The sequence below is a fragment of the Anser anser genome (assembly GCF_964211835.1).
Source record: "Anser anser genome assembly, chromosome: 2".
Classification (NCBI taxonomy): Eukaryota; Metazoa; Chordata; class Aves; order Anseriformes; family Anatidae; genus Anser; species Anser anser.
In genome coordinates, this window is record NC_139721.1 from 33,186,883 (window position 1) to 33,213,881 (window position 26,999).

Genomic DNA, 26,999 nt, shown 5'->3' on the forward strand with positions numbered 1-26,999 from the left:
CTCTACGGAGCCTTCTCCTCCAGGCTGAACAACCCCAACTCTCTCAGCCTGTCTTTGTAGGAGAGGTGCTCCAGACTTCTGATCAACCTCATAGCCCTTCTGGACTTGTTCTAATATTTCCTCATCCTTCTGGTGCTGGGAGCCCCAGAGCTGAATGCAGTGCTCCAAGTGGGGTCTCATAAGACTGGAGTAGAGAGGAAGAATCACCTCCTTTAACCTGCTGGCCATGTTTCTTTTGATGCAGCCCAGGATATAGTTGGCTTTCTGGGCTGCAAGCGTACATTGCCAGCTCATGTTGAGATTTTTATCTACCAACACCCCCAGGTCCTTCTTCTCAGGTCTGCTCTCAATCCGTTCTCCACCCAGCCTGTATTTGTGCTTGGGATTGCTCTTTGCACCTTGCACTTTGCCTTGTTGAACTTCATGAGGTTTGCACAGGCCCACCTCTCACGCCTGCCCAGGTCCCTCTGGATGACATCCCTTCCCTCCAGCATGTTGACCGCACCACACAACTTGGTGTCAATGGAAAACTTGCTGAGGGTGCACTCAGTCCCACTGCCCAAGTCATCAACAAAGATGTTAAACAGTGCTGGTCCCAATACTGATCCCTAAGGAACACCACTCATTACTGATCTCCACTTGGACATTGAGCTATTGACTAGAACTCTTTGAGTGTGACCATCCAGCCAATTTCTTACCCACTGCGTGGTCCATCCATCAACTCCATGTCTTTCCAGTTTAGAGACAAGAATATCATGTGGGACAGTGTTAAATGCTTTGCACAAGTCCGGGTAGATCATCTCAGTCAATCTTCTCCTATCCACCAATGTTGTAACCCTGTTGTAGAAAGGCACCAGGTTTGTCAGGCATGATCTACACTAGTGAAGCCATGTTGGCTGTCGTCAAGCACCTCCTTCTTTTCCATGTGCCTTAGCATAGTTTTCAGGAGGAGCTGCTCCATGATCTTGCCAGGCACAGAGCTGAGGCTGACAAGCCTGTAGTTCTCCAGCTCTTCCTTTTTTCCCTGGAGGTTGTGTTTCCCCTCTTTGAGTCAGTGAGAACTTCACTGAACTGCCACAACTTCTCAAATATTGCGGACATTGTCTTAGCAGCTTCATCCACCAGTTCCCTCAGGACCTGTGGATGCATCTTATCAGGACCCATGAACTTGTACACTTTTAGGTTCCTTAGCTGTTTTTGAACTTGATCTTTTTCTACAGTGGGTGGTTCATCATTCTCCCAGTACCTGCCTTTGTCTTCTGGGGCCTGGATTATGTGGCCAAAGCCCTTGCCAGTAAAGACCGAGGCAAACAAGTCATTGAGTCAGTCTTCTCCATATCCCAGGTGACCAAGTCTCCTGTTTCCTTCTGGAGAGTGCCCACAATTTCCCCAGTCTTCCTTTTATCACTAATGTAACTATAGAAGCTTTTCTTGTTGCCTGTGATGTCGCTGGCTAAATTTAATTCTGACAGGGCTTTGGCTTTCCTAACCTGATCTCTGGCTGTTCTGACAATTTCTCTATATTACTTCCAGGCTACCTGTCCTTGGTTCCAGCCTCTACAGGCCTCTTTTTTCTGTTTAAGTTTGGTCAGGAGCAACTTGTTCATCCACACAGGCCTCCTGGCATTTTATTCCAACTTCCTCTTTGTTGGGATGCATTGCTCCTGAGCTTGGAGGAGGTGATCCTTGAATATTAACCAGCTTTCTTGGGCCCCTCTTCCCTCCAGGACTTTGTCCCATGGTACTCTACCAAACAGAACCCTGAAGAGACCAGTCTGCTCTCCCACTGTCCAAGGTAGTGAGGTTTCTGTGCTCCCTCCTTGCTGCCCTCAGGATTCTAAACTGCACCATTTCATGGTCACTGCAGCCAAGGCTGCTCTTAAGCTTCACATTTCCCACCAGCCGCTCCTTTTTGGTGAGAACAAGGTTAAGCATAGCACCTCTCCTCATTGGCTCTTCTATCCTTTGGAGAAGAAAGTTATCAACAATGCATCCCAGGAGCCTCCTGGATTGCCTATGCCATGCTGTCCCTCCAACAGATATTGGCGTGGTTGAAGTCCCCCATGAGGACCAGGGCTTATGAATGTGAAGCTGTTTTTATCTGTCTGTAGAGGGCCTCATCTGCTTGGTCTTCCTGATCAGATGGCCTGTTACTGATTCCCACTACAATGTCACCTGTCCCTACCCTCCCTTTAAACCTGACCCACAAGCTCTCTGTCAACTCCTCATCCATCTCCAGGGAGAGCTTCATGCACTCTAGCTACTTATTGATACAGATGGTAACACCCTCCTCATCTCCTATGCCAGGCGTGCATACATCTCTAACTCTTTTTGCTTATTCCCCATGCTACACACATTAGCATAGAAACATTTAAGTTTTGTCCCTGAATAAGGTGATTTAACTGCTGGAGTGGCTGGAATTCCTTTGTGCTGCTCTTCAGGTGCTCTCCTTTTCTCTTTTTTTCACAGGTATAACACAAAGACCATTCAGCAGTAGACTATATATAAGGAAAATCCGATCTATAAGAAGAAATAGATTACTCCTTTTTTACATATACTATTTAAACACAATATTCTAGAGGAGACACAGTATGACTTAAATTTGCATGTCCAGTCAATTTTATAGATAGAACTTAAGTTCCATTTTATTAGCTGGCAATAAAAGACTTGAGTTTGAGCACTATTACTATATGTGAACACACAGTACTTGTACTTTCTAATGAGACAAAGCACACAGTTATATCTTTCACCTTTATTTTTGCTTGAGAAGCCACAGTCACTACTCAGTGCACTTATTACTCAGTGACTCAGTGACCGTTTTTCACCCACACTTTACACGTTTTTCTGTAAGAAATCTATAAATGTGATTTCAAAAGTAATGTAGTGGTAAAATGTTGCTCACAGCTCACAGCATCATTTCATCCAACTGTATTCTCTAGAGAGCATCTGTGTTTGAAGACATGGATTTCATATATGTTCCTCATATATTTAAAACTAAGGCAACAGGGTGTGCTTGTTTCTGCTTCTGAAAACAGCACTGGAAGAAGCTGAATACATACATTCATCTCTCAGGTTTAACCATTAAATAGGAGATTTAAGTAGATTAGTAGACATTTGGTTAGGCTACAGTCAAACAATTTACTGCTTTAGATTACCAACTTTGTTATTTCTGAAAATTGGTAGTTTTCAGGACAGGATTAGTTTTATCATGGACCAGAAAAGAAGAATATTCAGGAATAATGTCATTTCCCAGGCAAAACTTTTTTGTTTTGTTGTGTTTGTTTTTGTTTCCTAATCTCAGAACCTGAGTTCTATCACTGCAAGATAGTATACCACAGAAATGCATATTACAGAACAGAGGACCCAGTCTGTCATCCAAGCTTCAGAAGTGGCATCATAGTAATGAAGCATATGTCAGTGAGGAAATCTCTGAAGGGTTTTTGTGCTTTATTTTTCTAGGAACAAGCTTATGAATAACGCTTTAATTCTTGCTTTCCTCAGGTCACCAAATTGTTGGGTAGGTTTTTCCCCAAAAATAGGTTAATGGTTTATTGGTTGGTTGGTTGGGTTTTTTGTTTGTTTGTTTGTTTTCCAGCTGGAAAGTGCCAGGAACACCTCCTTTTCTTCAAATTCATTGCATGTTTTGGAGTTCTTTGGACTATTCTTCAGAAGATGGTGCTCACAGAATACGTAGCTTATTGGTAACAATAATAGTGATTTGAACATATGTGGAAATTCTGAAGGTCTAAATCCCTCTCAATAAACTGTGATTTTTGTGTTACATAGAAGAACCTGTCACTTTTAACCTGTTGCTGATCTTTTTGCTTTGCCATGGTTGGGTAAAATGAATTACTCTTATTCTCTTTATGTTATTTTTTGCTAAAATTTCACATTCTAGAAAAATATATGGAAGAAAAGAAAAAGAAATAAAAAAACAAAGGTAAGATGACAAACACATTTTACAGGAACTTATCAGATAAGTAACATCAATAATGTTACTTATCAGGTCTGCTGTGAAGCAAAGGTGTTAATTGTGAGGTACATGAGTGTAGCAGGGGCCTCTGAATGGTGAAGGATTGATTTCAATGCTAGCTCAAGTAGGACAAGTTAGGTGTGGAGCAGGGGTTATAACAGAGGTCCTGTCTGTACTTGTTCAATAAGCTTTGCCTCAGACTGCACTACAAGGTCTTAACAGCCACAGTAATTTGCAGGGGAGAAAGGGAACATTGCTTCTTTAAATCTCCAGTAGAATGTAGGCTTGTTTAGTATTTTAGGTCACCTGGTTTTGATTAAAAATTAAAAAATCTAAGTCTGTCTTAAAGAGGCAGCTCTTACTCCTTTCCTGGCACAGACCATTAGTATAAAAACTGTGAGGGTAATACTAAAAGGGCACTGCTTGAAATAATATGGATGTACGGTTTTCTGGTAGTAACCTCTAAATCTGATGCTTCAAGTGGTTTCTTAATGCTTCTTAATGGAGGTATTAAATGTAGTTATAAAACTATCAAAGACTTACAGAGAGGTTAGGAATCTCTTTTTGAGCACTGAAATAAACACAGCTATGCTGTGTCAGCCACAGATACTGCGTCACGATTACCAAGAAAAAAAAAAAATGTGCACACTAAAGGAGTATTGCTAAGACTATTGTTGACTATGGGAACCAGAAGGCGCCTGAAGAAAGTATATGTGCATTACTTGCCTTAAACCAGTAATATTTAGAATCTAGCCTATCCAAAGAGGTCTGTTCTGAAAATTTATTGGCTTTGCAATTGGGAAAGAAGTGCAGACGCTTGAAAAAATGGAAGAAATTTTTTTTTAATGTTCTTTATTAATCCATAAATGGATATTCTGCAAAGCACAGCCTGACCTCATGTCTTCTCTTTATGAAGGGGATTGATGCTCTGACTGATCTAAATCTATTTCTGGAAAGTGCAACAAGCATTAGAGAAAAGTAAAAGAAATGTGATGGAGTAAGGGAAAGAAACTGTGAAAGACTGATGGAAAATCAGTGAGAAGTACGACAAACTGAAAACTAGACCCTTTGGCTGGCCACCAAGGGCTCCTTTGGGCTGCTCTTTGAAGATTGAAAATGTTCTGAGTTATTTTCCACTGATCTATTGCACTTGGTATTCTATGAAATGTATATTTTCTTTCGCTTCAGCTTGAAACAGAGATTTACAGATGAAAATAACTGGTTACTGCCTTGGTAAAAGCTAGAAAGGTCGCCACATGGTTCTGTTGAAATCCACTCCCTAGTTCCTATGTCTTTGCATACAGTGACTTCTTATAATTTACTGTAATTTCAGGTTATGTTAATAATAAAATTACTTGGAGTGTTAGGACTATAAGTGATGACCTCTGAACATACAGATTTTATTAAGTGATTTAAATACATTGCATAGCATAGTATAACAAGGTTGGATTTATTGGAGTCTGGCACAACATAACTATGTATTGTAAAATTAAATTTTCTACTTTTTTTTATTTCCTTCACAAGAGAACTTAGTACTCAAGCTGAATGTCAGAGTTACTGAAATGTATTCAAACCAGTGAAAAGAACATAGCCATTAGGCTTCCCATATAACAGCTTTCATTTATGTCTCACCCCTTGGCTACAAATAAAAACATGCTTCAGTCAACATTTTTGTTTGTGCCTTGTTTTAAAAACATTTGCAAATGTAATGTGTTTTGCAATTTGAAAAGGTATATGCTTGCTTGCTATAGGAACATATCTGACCAATTCTTTCAAATTGGTTACTGAATAGTTAATCTGTAATTACAATTTTCTGGCTGTAGAATAGCAATTAATGATGTCACCAGGTCAACATCAAATTACCAGACATTGCAGCTGTCCTGATCTTAAAATCTGTTGATCAAATTAACTTTTAAAATCTGTTGAACAAATTAACAATAGGTCAAAACAAAAATTAAAAAAATCCTTGGTCAGATTTGTATATCATTGTTTTGGTGGTTGTATTACTATATTTCAAATATGTTTGGATTAACTGTTTGTGATTGCCTAGAACAATGGTTATTTTCTAGTAGGATAATCTGCTGTTCGAATTCAACATACTATGGGACATGGCCTTAAATATTATAGCTGACATTTATGTTTCAACAAGTCATAATAGTAATAGTAATTAGATTACAACAGCTACACAAATTTTTGGTTTAACTATGATTTTTTTTTCTTTGGATTCAAAAATGCAGCTTCCAAGCATATAATTTTCCTTCTCCTGAATTGACCTGCCAGTAAGTAGCTTGGCATTTTACTGAGGCCAAAAAAGTTTCATGCATCTTGTTAGTTCACGAGTCTTGTAGCAATGATAACACCCCTCTCTGACCTGCAAATGCTGACATGTGATACTGTGATAGGTGTCAAATTTCTGTGTTTCCATGTTAGGTTTTCAGTATTATTTTCATTTTCTGATATTCATTTTGGTGGTAATATAATTAATATTGTAAGAATCTTCAATTTGAGGAGGGCCTTTCAGGCTTGACTAACAGTTAAGCTTATCTTACTTTGAGAAAGATTAGAACATGTTGCTAAAGTCTAGGTAGGTACCTTGAGGTAAAATATCAATTTGCTTAATTGCAGATGAGGTATCTTTCTTGGTTAACCAGCCACAACTATCCTGACCAGTCAAATATTCAGAGGGCTTACCTTCATCATGCCTTCACCATCAAGGTATTAAGAAGATATGTGGCCACTGAGTAGCATTGCAGGGTCTGACAATACAGAACTAAAGAGGCCTTTTATGCTGGACAGTAGCTATTTAATAAACACATTTTCTTTCCCATTTTGGAATCAGGTGAAATTGCCTGCCTTTCTCTCTCCCCTACACTTTTCTTTTAACACTACTCAGATGAGATTGTAACTGTTATGTGAGGTTAAATGAAAGTATGCATAGATGGTACTGTTTTATGTAGGTGAGCATTAAAATAATATTTGAATTGTGCAAGTGTTGTGTTTACTTTTGGATAAATACTCTATCCTGTAAGAGGAAATAAGAGCACTTTCCTGTATTACAAAGATTGTAATTAACCTGCAGAAGCAGTGGGCATTTAGAGATTCCTGCATAAACTACAGCAGTAAGTAGTATGTAGCTACAGCAATATATATGAATATTGTTCCAAAGGAAATAAACTGATTTATATTTCTACTATGTTTGTCCAATCTGATTCTCTTCTTTAAGCAAGATCTTCTAAGCAATGTTATGATGTCTCAAGCTCAGTATTTTTCATAATCAGAGAATGAATTGGGTTGTGCTGGAAAGGACCTTAAAGACCTTGGATCTTAATTCCCACCCCTCTGCCATGGGCAGGGACATCTCCCACTAGATCAGGTTGCTCAAAGCCCCATCCAACCTAGCCTTACACACTTCTAGGGATGGGGCATCCACAGCTTCTCTGGACAACCTGTTCCAGTGCCTCACCACCCACATAGTAAAGAATTTCTTCTGTATATCTAAGGAAGCCCCAGAGACTTTTCTGCCTCATAGGAGAGGTGTTCCAGCCCTCTGATGATCCTTGTAGCCCTTCTCTGGACTTGCTCTAATATGTCCATGTCTTTCTTGTGCTGGGGGCTCCTGAGCTGAATGCAGTACTCCTAGTAGAGTCCCACAGGAGCAGAGTAGAGGGGGAGAATCACCTCCCTTGACTTTCTGGCCACACTTCTATTGATGCAGTCCAGGATATGATTGGCTTTCTGGGCTACAAGCGCACATTTCTGGCTCATGTTGAACTTCACATCTTCCAAGAATGAATAGTCTGATTTTAAGAATGAATAGTCTGATAACCTTATAACCTTTTGATTTGATTATTGGTGTATTCACTTGATGTCTTGACTGGAACTGAGTTAATAAACCAACAATCATTTTCATTTGAATAAATCTTTTTTTTTTTTTCTAAATATATTACTATACACTTAGATCACTGAAAAAAAGTTTGAGTTGTGTTTTTTTGTTTGGTTGGTTGGTTGGTGGTTTTGTTTTTTGTTTGTTTGTTTGTTTGTTTTCCGTTTACAGTAGTCTACTATCTACAAGGGAAATAACTTGGTACTGTCCCTAAATTGCAATCTTTGTTGCTTTCAACAATAAATTTCATAGGGAACTGGAGGTTTTGTTTTCATGTAGATATAGCTGTAGTAATATATATATTTCCATGCAATTACTAGACGATGTTGTGGTCAAAGGCCATTTCTTCAGATCTCTGTAATAAATAGGAGTTTTATGTAATAATCCACAAATATCGAAAAGGGTTCTGTTAAAAGCCAAAGTCTGAAACAATCCAGCCCCAGGAGAACACTGCGCATTTTTGTGGAATCAGGCTAGCTTATACAAGATGGGAGTTATTAGAATTTTTTTCTTTCTCTTTTTTTCTTTCTCCTTAAAAAAAGGTTGGTTCAAAAATATGCTGGAATACATATAGGCTGCAGAAAAGCTTGGAAAAAGTTGTATCTGTTGCTGGGATTCATTCATAGAATACTTGTAACTCACTCAGAATTCTTGGTTAACAAGTACCCTCAATTTGCTGGTGACACTATTCCTTTTTTATGTCTATTTTTCCTTCTATGTTCTTGTTCTCTTTTTGTTGATTTCCTTGATTTCACAGAATCACAGAATCACAGAATCACAGAATCGTCTAGGTTGGAAGAGACCTCTAAGATCATCTAGTCCAACCTCAGCCCTAACACTAACAAGTCCTACACTAAACCATATCACTAAGGGCTACATCTAAACGTCTTTTAAAGACCTCCAGGGATGGCGACTCAACCACTTCCCTGGGCAGTCCATTCCAATGCCTAACAACCCTTTCAGTAAAGAAGTTCTTCCTAATATCCAACCTAAACCTCCCCTGGCGCAACTTTAGCCCATTCCCCCTCATCCTGTCACCAGGCACGTGGGAGAACAGACCAACCCCCACCTCTCTACAGCCTCCTTTAAGGTACCTACAGAGAGCAATGAGGTCTCCCCTGAGCCTCCTCTTCTCCAGGCTCAACAACCCCAGCTCCCTCAGCCGCTCCTCGTAAGACTTGTTCTCCAGACCCCTCACCAGCTTCGTTGCCCTTCTCTGGACTCTCTCGAGCACCTCCATGTCCTTCTTGTAGCGAGGGGCCCAAAACTGAACACAGTACTCGAGGTGCGGCCTCACCAGAGCCGAGTACGGGGGACAATCACCTCCCTAGACCTGCTGGCCACACTGCTTCTTATACAAGCCAGGATGCTGTTGGCCTTTTTGGCCACCTGAGCACACTGCTGGCTCATATTCAGCCAACTATGAACCGGTACTCCCAGGTCCTTCTCTGCCAGGCAGCTTTCCAACCACTCGTCTCCCAGCCTGTAGCGCTGCTCGGGGTTGTTACGCCCCAGGTGCAGGACCCGGCACTTGGCCTTGTTGAACTTCATACAGTTGACCTCAGCCCATCGCTCCAGCCTATCCAGATCCTCCTGCAGAGCCTTCCTTCCCTCGAGCAGATCGACACACGCACCTAACTTGGTGTCATCTGCAAACTTACTGAGGGTGCACTCGATCCCCTCATCCAGGTCATCGATAAAGATATTAAAGAGGACCGGCCCCAGCCCATATTATTTCAGTTAGGATAGACATTTCTTAATTGAAAAAGGCTTAAAAACTTTATAATTCTCCAGTCCCTTTCTGGCTGAGACCCAACAGCAGAGCCAATGTAGCTGTCCCTCTGTTTATTCCAGATTAACTCCCCTGTTTTTCCTTCTGCAGGATGTGTGCATTGGTGTATGTTTAGCACACAGGTTCATACATATCTTCTCTTTAATGCTTTTGGTAACTTCCCAGCAGCACTAGGAATATCTGGTACTTTTTATGTCTGACCAGAAAGATCAGTAAAGCACTGCCTGATTTTTTGCACCCTGGATAGGGCTGTGGGTTATCTTGTTTGGGTTATTCTGTCCATTTTGCATTACACAGAAATAATGCCAGGTGGAAAAGTAGGAAGTATGTCCTGTTTAGTAGTTCATTGTTTCACGTCTTTGGTATGTGTGTGGCAGATTTTATCTTAAATTTAAACTGAAGCAATTTTATAACAAAGTTTTACCCTATAATTTTCCATTTTTTGGTATTCAAGCACTGAATCTTACTGCCACACATAAGAAAATTTTCTGTTAACCCTGGAAAATGGACGCTAGTAGCATTCCTGAACCACAGAGTTTCTCAAAGATTATCAAAAGACAATTTCTCCTGTGGAAACCATGAGAAACATCTTAGGGAGGAGAAAGATCAGTAACAGATTGATGAGCTCTGCCTGTTAGTTAGATCATCTGACAACTTTCCTTTTCCCACGCAGCTCTGAGAGACATAAAAGTGGGGTTTGTGGTCAGTAAAAAAAGAGAAAACAGAATTGCTTAATATCTATTGAAAATGCATGAACTCAGACTCCTTCACCTCCAAATGATAAACAAAGTTCATGTGTCTACATACTAAATCATATACTTGCTCTCTCGCAGATGCTAGCCCAAAGAGAAGACCTTGAATTTCTTGTCATCACTTCAGCAAAGCAGAGGGGAAAAAAAAAAAAAAAAAAGGGGGGGCGGGGGAGGGAAGGACAGGAAGACTTTTCCACTGATTTATCAGATGGGGTTCTCCTCTGTGCCAGGGAAGTTACTATTTAACTCTTTCATCCATTTCCTTGAGTACAGTCCTGCCAACATGGATTTCTACTTTTTCTCACACAGTCTCTGATGTTTAAATTTCAGACCAAATTCAAGTTTCCAAAAATGAAGAATGACAAGACTACAGGTGATGGTGCTACTGAGTCAGCCACCATGTGTATTGTTAGAAGATGCAAGCTTATGATAAGAAGTATGGGTCAATGGAAGCAGGAAGGGTTAAGTTTATCAGACATTTAAGTCAGTTTAGTGGAAACCTACAGGCCTCCCACATGTTATCCCTCATGTAATTCAGTGTAACAGTACAAATTTTTTCAGGCAGTTGATTCAGCTCCATCTTTTGAATACTCCTGTCTTCCTTCACTTACAAAGATGGCAGATCTTCTCAAAGTTCAACTTATTTTTTACCCCTGCTGGAGACCATAGGAACTCTAGCAACTATCTTGCCCACAGAACCAGAGTTTAACAATTTCCTCATTTAATCATAATTCCACAAGACCATTGAAAATTGATCCTTTATATGCAGCAAAGGCCCTTCTCTTTGTAAAGCTTTCTTCAGTTTTATCAGACATAACTTTGGATGCTCATGGCACAATCAGCTTATAAGAAGACTCTGGTAAAATTTTAGAACTCATTCTTTGACAGTTATTTATTTATTTATTTATTTATTTATTTTCTCCTTGATAAATCACTCCCTGCCTATTTAAGGATCTGGCTGCATCATTATGGACCCAATCTACTTTTCAGTGCCCACAGTGCTTGGGAAATCTACAGTAGCCACCTTTGGACAGGATTAGGAAAGCATTATCATGAGAGCAAATTAAGATATGAAATTTCCCTTTCCGTGTGACATTTGATAAGGTCAGAGCCATCCTAATTAGCTTATGTTACCTTCCTAACCAGTGTTAGGACCTACTTGATTGCCTCGATAAGCTGCTGTCAGATCAGGGTGTTGTCAGAATCCTGTGCACAGTTAGACAAGCTTATGGCCTCTGTAAGGTACTGACAACTTGTCCACTGAAAACTACATTGAGATTGAAGAAAAGACAAAATAATGCCTTGAAAGAGAAGCCTTACAGGGGGAACAGGCACTGCTAAGTGAGGCAGCAGGTGACCCTTACTGGGAGAAAAATGAGACAAGGAGTTTACAGAAGACAAAAGAGTGTATGTGACTTTAATTGCCTGAGGACGTTGCAGTAGGGTTAATTGTGGAAAATACTGGGACAATGAGTTTCAGACTCTTCTGAAATGGATCCTGAAACAGACCCCCAAATCTCAGTGTGTTATTTCTTCTCTTGTCAAGCACAAATAAAATCCATTGCTTTGCTACAATAATTATTTACTCACAGCCCAGTGAGCCTGTATGAAGGGAAGAAACCTACACTCTGAGGAAAAAATATCTGGGAAATTTTAGTTTCCAAACTGTAAAAGCTATCTGCTGAGATTGTGTAAACTGTGTTGCTGTAAAGGATTGTAAATGGATTGAGGACAGGTGGATTTTAATAGGTAAATTTAAAAACACATTCTTGAAACAAAGGCCATCATTCTTCCAAATCTTTCATCTCTTCTCCAGAGCAAACCGTGCTAGAACTTTTCTAAGAGAAGATTATCAAAATTAAAATATATTTTAAGTCTTAAAAACATTTCTTTTTTACACAGTTCTGGGAAACTGATGGCCATTTTTGGCAGAAATTATATATATAAAAAAAAAAAAAAATCCAGCTGAAGCAGAAACCCAGAATGGAAAATTTCAGCCCAAACAGTGAAATGTTGGCAAAGCAATCAGAAAAAAAAAAAAAAAAACTCCAACTATTTATAAGAAAGTGTCGGATGACCTTAATAACAGGCATGGTTATCAACTGGGTTGTAATATACATAGCTGTGTGCACATGCTGCTAGAGCTAACTATTAAGGACATTTCTGTTGATAAAAGGATATTCCCTTCCCATGTAGATCCATGTAGAATACATGATGGTCTATGGTGATTACCATAGAAAAACTTTCTATGGAAAGTTTATACTGGCAAATGTATGATTATATCACCTACATGTGGCAAAGCTATGGCTGACTTAAATACATCATGTCAAGACAGAGTCTAAGCCAGAAAATACTCCTTTGTGTTTTTATCTTTCACATACTTCAGAAATGATTTAGGCAGTTCACTTTATTTATTTCTGTTGTTGTTTTTTTGCTTGTTTGTTTCTGTCTTTCCTTCTCATATGTTTTTTAAATGGAGGAAAAATAACTTTGGTCCTTAGACACATTAATATTAAAAATAAATAAATAAATAAATAAATAAGTTTGTTTATATTTGAATCAAAATGTACCAATTTTAAGATCTGACATCTGTGATTTGTAGAGTAAGCCCAGAGTAAACAATATGCATGATTTATTGTCAGGATGCTGCAGTCTGTAACTACAGTGATCCTTCAGCTTCCTATACAAACAGATTCTGTCAGAGGCATTGGTAAAGAAAAGTGGGAAGTTATAAGTTTGAAGCAAGGAAACAAACAAAAAACCTGTAGCAATAATGTGATCATATGGGCAAAGTATCCTTGATCCCCTCATATAGATGCTAGGAGAAAATAAATGGCTATGAGTTCTTCTTTGAGGGAGTTGTGGAGGACACAATAACATAGTGATAGTGCTCTCAACTCCTTTTACTTATAAGAGCTTTCAATGCAGTCAGGCAAAATCACCCAATCCTATTAAACCATCAAGACTTCTTAGACTTTTGCCTGAGAGAAATTTAATCTCTGAGTGTAAGTCTTCAATACACTTCTTGTCCAAACTGGTTGAGCAGTACTGAAGAAGTCCACTGGAACAGAATATAGGTGACTACACAAACATAATAGTCTCTTGCACAGGCAGATTAAAGGATGGACCCAGAAGCATATATATATATAAATGTATCTTTATTAATGAAAAAGAGATTTAAAAGGAACAGATTACTGTTTCTTCCAATGCTGTCAGCTAGCCACAATGAGATATTTTCATTTCAGATACCGTATTTAGATTTCAAATGTAATAGCCTGCCAAATGTTTATCTAAATATCTTAATTAGAGTAAAAAACATTCAGATAATCAGAATGTCCTGTGCATGACTCTGAAATAAATTTCCTTCTCTCCTCTTGCCATATTCTGGTCTCCAAAGTAATTTGCACTCCAAAGTCCTGTTTGGTTTTTATATTTCTTTCCCTACACACCCACTGCAAGCTTTTAAACACAGCTGTATACTAAAAAATTGGTCTTTATTGTCTTGTTCAACTTAATTGAAGTTGTTCTTGGAAAAAAACATTTTCTTCCAAGATATTTTCTGTGTCCTATGATGCTTTAATTTATTTATCTATTTTATTTATTATTGTGATTTGTTTTCTTGAGCATTGCCTTGAGCGCCTTGGAGGGGTTGGAAGTTGGTGGCTATGTAAATAAACTTATTATTGTTCCAGATGTTTTTTCCATTTGAGGGCCAAATTCTACTCGCAATTAGACTAGGGAAATCCTGCTGTCTTCAGTGAGATTGCCACAGAAAAAGGAAAGCAGACACTGACCTTGAGTCTCTTTTTTTTTTACTCATTTTTTGTTTATCTCACAGCTTAACCACTTGTTATGTAAGACAGTCCTTTAATTTGTAGACAGTTTCTGAAATTTGTTTTTGCTAGAAGGAATAGTCTATCATCTCCTCTTCAGCCCCTATTTTACCTTTGCACATATGACCCATTATTTCTTCCCATTATAGACTTGGTACTTGGGTTCCTAAGTCAGGCACCCAAACTCTATAAGATTACATACTCTACCAACAGACAAGAAAAAGACTGCTCTAGATCTAAAGAACAAGTGGCAATGATATACAGACTATAATAGAAGGGATGAAGAAATGCTAATAGGTTTATTTTAGAACATTTTTTAAAAATCCTTACAAGTAAAATTGTTACCAGCTTTCGTTTTTACACAGTATGTTTACTAAATAGTTTTCATTCATTTGTTTATGCTGTGGTTTATATTTTCATTTACGATATTTTAAAAACTGTTCTTTAAAATACTTTTTCCCCTATATGAGATCCTTAAAGTTTGAGTTCCCAGCTCAAGTGCTGGATCAATGCCCTCCATTAGTCCCATTCTAAATATGTAGTTCTTCTCATAGGCAAGTCTTGAGAACACCCAGCAGAAAACTCACCACAAAGTTTTAAAAACTATACAGCACACAGAAGGGTTTATACACATTTTGATCTCTTCTGTGCAGCAACCTTGACTTTACACTTCCATAGTAACTGGAAATATGTTATTTCTGTCTAAATAATAATACCGGATATTCTCATCCAAAAATACATGCTCTAAAATGGAAAGCGCCTGTCACACAATACTCCTGCCAAGAGGCAAATTCTCAAATAAGATGGGAAATAAAATTCCTGATTTCTTGCAAACTGTATGAAATTATTTTGTATTAAATGAACAGCAGGAGAAATAATTGCCACCATTCATATTATAGTCTATGAAAAGGTAGTTTGCTCTCCTTAAGATTTACATACAAAAATATAAAAATAATTATTAAAAATGTTTTTAAACTATTAAATTAAAACCTATCTAATACTTTTTAAACTTTTAAAATAAGTTTATCAAGCTATTTTGATCCCAACTTTTTCATATATCATAACATTTCATGAAGGATTCTATTATAGCTGCATCTGACTTTGTAAAAGTGCTATGTTAAGCAGGAAAGAGTAATCCTCCCAGTATTTGCCTCCAATATGTTTGCAACAGACCTTATGGATGCTGCAAGTTTCCCAGGGTGCAAAAAAATGATTCCACAAAACTAGGAAGGAAATGCCCAAATCAGTAGTTAAAAACGCTGTCACCATATCTATATCAATCAGTCCCTGAGATGAAGATTTTTGGAAGCTAGAAAATTATAGCAAGTATGCGTAAAAGCTACACCCACTGGAGCTTCCATTTCCTGATTTCTTTAGCTGAAAAGCAGATAAACAGCAGATATACCATAAAAGCAGGTTCGCAGAAGGAACAATTAGGAGAAACATCTGGCAAAAATTTAGTATGTTTATTCAGGTCAGTTTATTTATTGTCATTAGCACCTTTAAAAATATTTTCTAAATAGAAAAGAAATAGAGAAATTTAAGAAAAGATATGGAAAAAAAATAAGGGGCCTTACAACACAACTTAGCATCTCCAGAATAACTTAACTCTTGAGAAGATAATATCCCTTAAACAGCTCATTATTCTGCAAAAGCTTACAAAAGGAAAGTGCACATTTCCCATTTGAGATTAATTACATAAAATTAAAGCAGCTCCATGACTATCAGAACTAACGTTAGGTTTCCAGTGGCTTTGTGTCTTGTGGCTGGCTGAATGCTTGACTGAACTATAAAAAGGTTGCCCAGTAGAGAGTAATTTTGACTAACAGGTGGGTTTGTCTGATGTCTAATAAAGTTCAAACTCACATTCCCTGTCAGTAGATAATTCAAACATGTCTCTTCCAGGCTCATCTTGCTACTAGCATAAATTGGCATATTTCTAGTATGTTAGAATGGCTTGGTTTGGAAGGGACCTTAAAGATCACCTAGTTCCAACCTCCCTGCCATGGGCAGGGACACCTCCCACTAGACCAGGTTGCTCAGTACACCATCCAACCTGGACCTGAACAGTTCCATGAATGGGGCATCCACAGTTACTCTGGGCAACCTGTGCCAGTGCCTCACCATCCTAATAGTAAATAATTTCTTCCTAACATCTAATCTAAATCTCCCCTCTTTCAGTATAAAACCATTCTGCCTTGTCCTTTTACTATCTGCCCGTGTAAAAATTCACTCTCCATCTTTTTATATTACTATGAATGCTTCTGTTTTCTAATTCAGCACATGTAAGTGGCAGGACTGGTAACAACTGTTAATCACACTAGACTTTAGAAATAATTTACTGAAAAACATTAGTTTACCAGCCTGACTCATTACAGTGGAAATGCAATACACATCTAAGCTATAGACCAGTGGTGTTTTGCCTAGCAAACAATGCAAATACTGCAAGTCTTCACATTTTTGTGCATATATTGTACATTATATGTAGAAAACTCGTATGACACCAAACTACTTTGCATGGGAAAGATACCTGGCATAATACCAATTATAAAATCTGCCAAAATATTGCTTTGTTTAAATTGGCCTAATGCTCTTCAGACTCAGATATCTTTGACTGATGTCCCTGCCAAGGAGATTATAAAGTGGTGAGTTGTTTAAGAACACAGCATCTTGATTTGCTTTAGCAGGTTTACCTTTCAAATATGGCAGACCTTTCTAATATTAGAACTTATATTTAACTAGAACAAACATATAACTACAATAAAGACAATTCACAATTGTTCCTTGGGTCAATCAAAGTAAAGTTTGGACTGCCTGGGGATAGACTCTAACAAGAAAGATAAGTTAGTCCAGGTTTATGCTTTTCTTCTCTTAGGTAAGTATTTGGTCAAAAGTCAATGCCATACTTTCCACTTGTCAACACTGCAGCAGTTTCCCTAGCTTAATGCAGAAAATACTGCTCTGTTAAACTTGAAAGGTGTTCTAACCAGAAAGCCTTCCATGAATATGTGGATGTTTTAAATCATATCTAATTCCTTTTTCTCTAGAATTTAAAGATCAACCTGTATTAATAATTTCTAGAATTCAAACAAATAGCAGGTTTTTTTTCTGTTAATTCATTCTAATTAAGGAGGAAATATTATCACCTTGTCTTGTTATTCATGCTGCAAATATATTAGTGCTAATGCATTTGTGTCAGCTAAATACTCACATTTTTTGTGTTTAACAAAACTGAAAATTCCAACCTGTTTTTAACTCAAAAACTTAACTTTTAAGTAAGTTTCATCCATTAGACAGCCAAAGGGTAATAATGGTAACACATGGCTTGTATAACTACTGAAAAATGGTGAGATGGAAATTTCATATTAAAGTGATATATATAGTCTGCTTCTAGTAATGCCAATTTACTTTGCAGAGGGAATTATGTAGAAAATAAGAAGCAAATATAGTCACATTAATGTTTTTGAGGTATAGTGTGATTTTTGTGTTTTAGCAGTTGAAACTTGTTTTTTTTTTCTCTGATCAGTTACATGTAAATATTTATTTAAATTAAATAATAAATTTAAATACATTTTAGTGTATCTAACATGTGTATTATTTATCCAGAAATGACATTTTTTGATATATCTTACAGATTTGTTACTAAATGAAATTAAAAGAAATAATATCTATGACACCTAATAGAATTTGAGAAGCATCTGTATTCAAAAGAGAAATGTGGTTAGCTTGCCAGCCACTTCAAATATACCTGTTCAGGTCTCTTCTTCCAATAGCAAAAAGAATTAATCACCACTTCTGTGAGGTAAATAATGAAATCTAAGTATTTTTAAATAACAAATATTGGGTGATCCTAGCATCCACTGATAAGAAGCCTGCAAGCAGAATGGGGGATGAACACAAGCAGCTGATGGGGAATACATTTTCTTAGATATAATTCTACAACATAATTAGTTATAATTCTGTTAACTATATTGCAGTTTACTTAATTGACTATATTAAATATATCTATGTCTAATAATTACTTAAAACATTTCAGTATTCATAGTCTACTTTCAAGGACATATGTTCCAGAAACATGAAATCTCATTTATTAGATTTTGTTGATTAATATCATGTTTTTTTAACACTTAAAAATTGTGTGGCATAAATTTATTATGGAGCATCTCTTCTCAGGTGTGAAAAGGTGCTTGAATCCCAGGCTGAAGAACTGTCTCTATAACCTGTAGCACCCAGTAAAACAGTTCCTGTGGACTTGCTGCGTTAGATGAGTAGCTGCAGAGTGAACACAGTTTAGTACAAAACAAGGTTGGCAACCCTACTTTAGACAGCAGCATGCAACTCAAGAACCATCAGAATTGTAGAAGCTGCAATAGGAAAGATACCCTGCTACAAGACATAATAGCAGCCCTGTTAGGCAATAGGTCTCTTAGAACGTAAGAAATAACAGAAAGGAAAGTCAGAATGGCGGTGTTGTGGTTTTATTATGGTGGGCAGCCGAGCTCCACCACGACCGCTCTCTCACTCCCCCTCCTCAAAGGGAAAGGGGGAGAAAATATGAAGCAAAGGGCTCAAGGTTCGAGATAAGGACAGGGAGATCACTCAACAATTATCATGACAGGGAAAACACACTGAGTAGGGAGACAGTATAATTTATTGCCTATTACTAACAAGCTATAGAAGTGAGAAACAAAGGAAAGAAACCAAAAACACCTTCCCCCCATCCACCCTCTTCCACCTCCTTCCCCCGAGTGGTGCAGAGCGCACAGGGGAACGGGGGCTGTGGTCAGTCCTTAACACTTCATCTTTACGGTCCTTCACGGTCACTCTCTGCCCCTGCTCCCCGTGGGGTCCCTCCCACGGGATGCCGTCCTTCCCGAACTGAGCCTGCGGGGGCTGCCCACAGGCAGCAGCTCTTCAAGAACTGCTCCCACATGGGTCCGTACCATGGGGCCCATCCGTCAGGCGCAAACTGCTCCAGCACGGGTCCCCCACGGGCGGCAGCTCCCCCCAGACCCCTGCTCCTGCGTGGGCTCCTCTCCACGGGCTGCAGCTCCGGCCCGGGGCCTGCTCCTGCGGGGGCTCTCCATGGGCCGCAGCCTCCTCCAGGCCACATCCACCTGCTCCACCGGGGGTTCCTCCACGGGCTGCAGCGTGGAGATCTGCTCCACCGTGGTACACCATGGGCTGCAGGGGGACAATCTGCTTCACCATGGTCCTCACCACAGGCCACAGGGGAACTTCTGCTCTGACGCCCAGAGCACTTTCTGCCCCTCCTTCTTCACTGACCTTAGTGCTGCGAGGCTGTTTCTCACTCCTCTCTCCCAGCTGCTGTTGAGCAGCAGGTTTGTTGTTGTTATTGTATTGTTTGTTTGTTTTGGTTTTTTTTTTGTTTTGTTTTCCCCTTTCTTAAATATGCTCTCACAGAGACACAAACAACATTGCTTATTGGCTCGGCTGTGGCCAGCGGTGGGTCCCTTGCCTAACATGGGGCAACTTCTGAATTCTTCTCACAGAAGCCACCCCTATGGCCCCCCACTACCCAAACCTTGCCACGTAAACCCACTACAGACAGGCAGGGAATAAATAACCAAAATGAGTTATTAAAGAATGTTGTGTAAGAATCACAGAATCATACAATGGCTTGGGTTGGAAGGGACCTCACAGGTCATCTAGTTCCAGCCCCCCTCCCACAGGCAGGGACACCATCCACTACACCAGGTTGCTCAGGGTCTCATCTCCTGCTCCTGTCCATAACCGCCCTCTGAGTGAAGAATTTCCTCCTAATCTCTAATCTAAATCTCCCCTCTTTTAGTTTAAAACCATTCCCCCTCGTCTTGTCACTATCTGATTGAGCAGAGTTGCTCCCCATCTTTTTAATAAGTCCCCTTCAAGTACTAAAAGGTTGCAGGAGGGAGCCCTTTTCAAACAAGAGCAAAGGTAAGCTTTTCAAAGGCATGTGTTTCCCAAGCATGCATTGGTAATCAATACCAATACTATTTAGCTTTTGAATATGTGTCTTTGAAACCTATTAGCACTCAACTTAACTTCAGACTTTTCTGAAAGCTTCCTAAACTTTTTATGGTGAAAGTGAGAAATCAATGAAGTGAGAAATTTTAAACACTAGTCTCTTCCTAATGAAGAGACATATGCCTCCTACACTGTATTTGGCGCATGAGAGAGAAAAGGGACACCCACCACTTAACATGCATATATTTTATTTAATCAAACAATAGACAGAGAAGCTAATGTTTCCCAAGTGCCTTGAGGATTTATATTTTCATTACAGTTACCACTAGGCCCTATCTAAAGAATGATTTTATTATTTTGACTTGTCTGATTTTAAACAGGTATGGTTAAAACGTGACTTGAATAGAAAATTTACTTTTTCCTTATTTCTGGTATCATAAGCCCCTAACTCAGCAAATGCCATAAGTATTTACTTACTTTGAAGTATATCAGAAGTCCCACCTCTCATGGCTTTAAAATTAAACATGTGTTTAAATTCTGTTTTGGCTAAATTAAAGCTAATTCCAGTTAAATGATTTCAGCTACACTGAGCTAATAAAAGCAGAGACAGACTCTTGTTTAAGCTGTTTAGCCCTGTTGAACTGAGGCTCTGATGTGACTTGGTATTAGATTCAAAGCTGGCATAGAAAATCTAACTTAATTTTGCCCCTATTTTCTAGTTCAAAGGCATCATTCTTTTGTCTCTTAAATACTTCAAAAACATGCAGACTTCTTTTAATCGAATAATAAAAAAAAATGGCAGTGCCATGTAAAAGGCACTTTCTGGTAATTGCTGCTGTCATCAAACACTGATGTTACAACTCTAGTATTGCACTCAATGTTGCACAGAGAAACTTGAGTCCTGAAAGGCCAAGTTCCATTTGTAATCACATTTAACATGGGGCCTGAAGGAAAGGTAATGGTCTGGGATCCCATGGAGCAGCTGAGTCAAAGAACATTGGGATTTTATTTTATCACAGTTTGATATTTTGCACAACTCGAAATTTGGTTTCTGCTGCTGAATTCAGACTGTTAAGGGTTTTCTAACATATTCAAAGTAACTTATAACTAAATTTTATCTCTAAAGAAATATAGAAAGCTATCAAAGTATTTAGACAACTAGGTTTTGATACCTGTAAACGACTGTAGCAGCCTAACAACATATCTGCACACACAAATCACTAGTTTCAAGCTGAAAAACAATAGTAACCAGTACATGTAAATGAACAGAGTATTTTGCAAAGATCTCCCACCCAATTTTCTCAAATTATGGCCTCAGAAGACAAATGAAGATAAAGGTTTTCAATATATCTTTCCCAAATTAGGGGTTCTGTTTCCCCAGCTGAAGACACAGAAGCCAAAAAAAGCAATTCACAGAGTCTTGTTTCAGCTGTTTGTCAGGGAATTCCATTTTTGCCTTACATCAGATGATAACATTCACAATGTTCAAACATCCTGTTTCAACTCTGGAAAGAAGCAGTAATGAAAAATCACTTGGTCTGAAGGATTAATCCAAAATGTTGAATGGTTTATGCAATACCTCATAGGTCCTGCAAAACTTTGATGTTTTTCCTCAAGTATCTGCAACTCTACTCAGCTCCAACCATTCGGCTGGTACAATCATAACTTAATATTTTAATTGCAGACCAGAATGAAAAGTGAAATACCAACTTTCTAGCAAGAAAAATGCTCTGAAATTTTGATTTGGAAATTTCTCTATTATTTTCTTGGTATTTGAGGGATCTAACAGTTTCACAGTTAAGTTTTTTTGAAGTGACCTGACATATGTAGTCAGTTCAACACTGAGCAAATGTCTTTTTAATGACAAATTTCATAAAAACCAATATTTTATCACATTTGGCATGTACCAATAAGTGGAGGGAATAACATCTTACCAACTGGACTAAGTATTAAACATCTAAGTAAAATACATACATAAAAAGAAACTGGGGAGTTTCAGATAGAGAAACTTAGCTGAATGAAATTTTACAAAAGTTAATAAGACATGGCTTGCCAATTTAGAGCCATTTCTGTGAACACAACAAAACTCTTACACTCTAGCCTATATAGTGCAGACATTTTGGTTAATGAGCCTTCAGTAGCATAAAGTTAGTTTGTTTGTATTTAAGCAAAAGCAAACATCAATGAAATCCACCAATTTTACATTACATTACAATCTTACAGCATTAGCTTATTTTAAAATATGTCAGATGTTCGGAGTTGAAGGTCACAAAAAGCTAAATTTGCCCCCTCAAACACAATATAAGCATCTCATACACTTACTCTTTGAGAAACAATTCCTTAAAATAACATACAAATCACATTTATCTGTTAAGAATACCTTAAGAACAAAAAAATAAAATAAAATAAAAAATAAAAAACATATTTATTGATTTCTTTGGTCTACTGATAACAGAGTTTAGGCCTCTTCTACACCTATCCCCATATTCAAGCTGCTTATCCTATTCATAGAAACAGCATCTGTTCCACCAGCATGATTTCATATTTTCTTCTACTCTGTCTTCCCTCTGGCTGCTGAAGGTACTACTGTACTACTGTACTGTGCTTTAAATTCCAGCACTGCAAGCTGTATGATCAGCTACAACCAAAGTACATATAATAACAAGCTTCTGATTTTAATAACAAAATTCCAAGTAATATTTTCTTTTTAATATTATTTTGCACTGTAGGTATTAGGAAAAAAAAAAAAAAAGATAGAAAGGAAGAAAAAAGAATCAAGGACAATTTCTTCCCTCTGCTTGGCAGGAGCTTTTATTTTTTAAAAAAAGTGGAAGTACATGACTGAATACGAAGATATTCCTGGTCACATAGTCTCCAACTGTAACCATTCCACAAGTAGTTTGGTTAGTCCTGGACACTGTATTCATAAGGGACTGTACTCACATTCATTTTTGGGGAGCATCAATGAATTATTCAAAACTGTAAGCAGCATCTCCCAGACTCATTAGGCTAACCTTCCAAGACTTCTTTGTACACAAGAATTATCTTAAGCGTGCTTCCAAATTTTTAAAGCCACCATATCAAATATTTAGTCACAAAAATATAGGTTTAGTTGTTGGCTTTTTTTCCAATGAGTCATGTGAACATTAAAAGAACAAGTATCAGCAGATGTTCTGTTTTCTTCCTCTTTTATTCTCTTCTCTCCATCTTCTTTATCCTCTCTCTTCATTTAGCTTTCCTCTATGCTGCTAAAAAGAAGAACAGAGGACTGAGTTTATACCTTTCCCAGACTAAGAGAAAAACATATAAAAAGAAAATTAAAATAAAAGGTAATCAGCAAGATTAACTCTACAATCAGGATGAAAAATAAAAGCTCAACAGCATAAGTCATTAAAAAAAAAAAAAGAAGAATGCCAATATTAACTATCAAAGATAGTAAATAATATTGTAATGGAGTGTATGATTTTCTACCATAGTTTCTCACATCTCAGTGACAGACTGCTAGAACTACAGGACTCACTGCTGAACCCAGGCTAAAGAGCACCATATGTTGCAGAAACAGTGTAAGAATGTAAATACATTACATCAGTGCTTTCCTACCCAAAATCAAAGAAAAGTAAATACATGCACCCAAAGACACATATATAACAATTGTTATATAACAATTATATATACACATATATATATGTATACATATATACATATATAACAATAGTGTGTAACCCTTTGTTACACACTATGATTGTATTAGATATGATGTTCTCCTTTCTTACCAAGTTAGACTGTAAGCTAGTCAGAGCCGTGTGCCTCACTGACAGCTAAAACAGCATCTTTGATGCAGTGGAGCACCAATCTCATATGTTCAGATCAGATCTAGTAAAACTATTCAAAAGAGAAACCTTGAATGCTGCACACAGCAGACAGGTCAAAATAGTAGTGCAGTTATGTCTTGTCTGTGATGCGAGGTCTATGCAAAGAGAAAAAGAGCACATACCATATTGATGCAAAATACAGCATTCTTTCAAGTTATTCTGTGTAGTTTTAAGTTTGACATATATTGCATGCTAAATTCAGCACAAAGCAGAGCAAAGATGGCCATCTAACATTTGGTGACCTGAGAAGAGATTTTGTATGCCTTCTTATCGTTATTCCAGGGTCACTGTATTCATCCATAAAGATGGAAGCTGTTTTCTCTGTGTTCTCTGCGTTCTCTTCAACAGGAAGCATTTCAAATTTTTGTCAGCACTTTAGGACCTGAGTTGAAACAACGCCTATCCGATTAATCCAAAGAGGCAGATGAAAGTAAACGACCTGTATGTACACTGTAGAAATAGTTTGCTAGGAACAAACTCCTCAGCCTCCCATAATGATAAATGTCTGTGCACTAGACGAGTACAGGTATACATAAAAGCTCTAGATAACTATAGAACACTATTTGTGGAAAATACAATCAGCTGGCATCTAAGTGCCTGCTCTGTGGCACGCTCAGGACCAGTAACTTTTGCATGCTCTTGCCCCAGCCAGCCAGAATGCCTTTCCTCTTGTAGACGCATGGGTGGGTTGTCCCTCTATCCTGGTAGAGATCAACATATATATGAACAATGATAACAAATATGATAACAAACATTGCAATCCCAGGCATCAGCTGAGTCTTGTATGGCAACAGCTATGGAACTTCAGTTACAGGTGAGATACACAGATAAAACTCAGGTTTGCCCTATTTGTCACTGTGTATCATGCTGAGTGTCAGGGTGGTGCCTGTGTGTGCACCCACTGCACTTATGCCAGTAATTAGCTGGGCGGTCCAGGCACTCCCCCACCTATTCATCTGCACAGATGAGACAATGGATTGGTTTGAGACAACTGAATGGTTTGAAACAGTGGACTGACTTGAAACTAGGTGATCAGGGAATCAGTTCTTCTTTCAAAAGGCTCCCCTAGGCAGTTCCAGATACAGAACTGATCAAGTTGTACATAGATAGTACACTTATAAATAGACAGCAGAGACTGCTCCTGAAGGTGTAAGAGCTCTTAGTACCTAGTTAGGTTATCTTTGAGATGCTTTGCTCACAGTTAAGAAAACCGGTAGTGATGGATTTTGCTTGTGTTGGAGAAATCACGAAGAACTACAAGTGAGCTGAAGGTAAGAACTAAATGAAACAATCTCACTCTGAAGGAGTCATAGTTGTGTTGGGGTGATTATTTGACTTTGAATAGGACACATCAGTTATTTGGTGACTCCAAGCTAAAATTTTGTTGAGATTATCTTTGAATTAGAAATAGTAGAAACTTGTAGAAGAGGAAATGCTGTTATAATTAAATGAGCTATAACTTATGAACAGCTCTTTTATCTGCTTGGACTGCTATTGATCCCATTTCAGCCCTGTTTAAATGTTGAAAAAGTGGCAGATTTACTCTGACAATAATCAGAATAGTGCATAATCACATGAACCTATGGAAGGAGAAGTTTCTGACCAGAGTCTCACTGCATCAAATAACCAATTCAAGGAAAGATAGCTGCAAAGACAAGATTGATAGGAAAAAAGGGTGGAGGATTACAACGGCAAAGCTTTAAATGTTCCCATGGGTCTTGAGATTTCTCTTATAACTGTCATGAAGTTTGAATATGTTCCCATCCAGCGTTTTGTCTGAGCTGCAAATCTCTTAAGCATAACTCCCTGAGGAATAAGACTTGTAAGATAACTGGTAGAATAACAGTGAGAAAAAGAACAATACATTCTTAAGTACTGGAAATTGAATTGCCATTTACATTTGCCATCCTTTTATAATGTGAAGTTTGCATTTTATTTCCTAATCTTACTAAGGATTCCATGAACAAACTTGAGTCTTTAGTGAAGAATGGTTTTATTTGACCAGTTGGCTGTTGTGTAAGACTAAGATAAACAATGAAATATTCAGTTTGCCCTATTCCTCTTTTCACTTTAGCGTGTCTGCCTTCTGTGGTGCCTCTATGCTCTTTTCCTTACAAAACAATAAATTCAAAAAAGATTACTGAAGAAAAAAAAATAGAGCTGAAATGAAGTTTAGTTCTAATAATGGAATTTCAAGACCTGTGAAGTCACAGGTCTTCAAGACCTGAAGCCACATGTTACCACAAGCTGAAAGACTTGAGATAGAGGATATGATCGCACTCAAAATGAATGAAGAGTGCTCTCCTGTACCTTGTGGGGTGAAGGGCCTTTCTGTGAAATGCCCAGCTCAGGCTACACTGAAAAGTCAATCTGACCATGTGAACTCAAACTTCATCAGAAAGCCTAGGGTCCTTTTCTTAACTGTCTGAGAACTGGGGTGGAAAATGGGAGGCAAGATGGGGGAGCTTTCCCACTATATTGTTTTTTGTTTGTTTGTTTGTTTGTTTTTAATACACTGACAGTGCATCTTTTGTAATACATCTGTAAAACCAGCTGAAAGCAAGTATTGTGATCAATGCTGTCATAACCCTGCCAGAATATACACTGTGTTTGAGGTTCATAGAATATACATAGAATATAAACTGTGCATAGAATACACACTGTGCTTGAGGTTCTCCAGTTTAGAATGTCTGAGTCATACCTTAGGCAGAAGCTGCATTTTCTGTCTTGTTTCTCTTTTCTGACCCCTTCTTTGAATATTCGTCTTCTTTTGTCCTCCAGGAACAGGATCAGAGTGAATAGCAACAGAAAATCTAGGAACACCTAAGCAGCTCAATTATTGTCTCCTTTTATCCAAGAAGAACTGTTATTACTATTTTAATATAACCTAAAAGACAGTCAAAGAAGGGAATTTCCCTATAAAAACT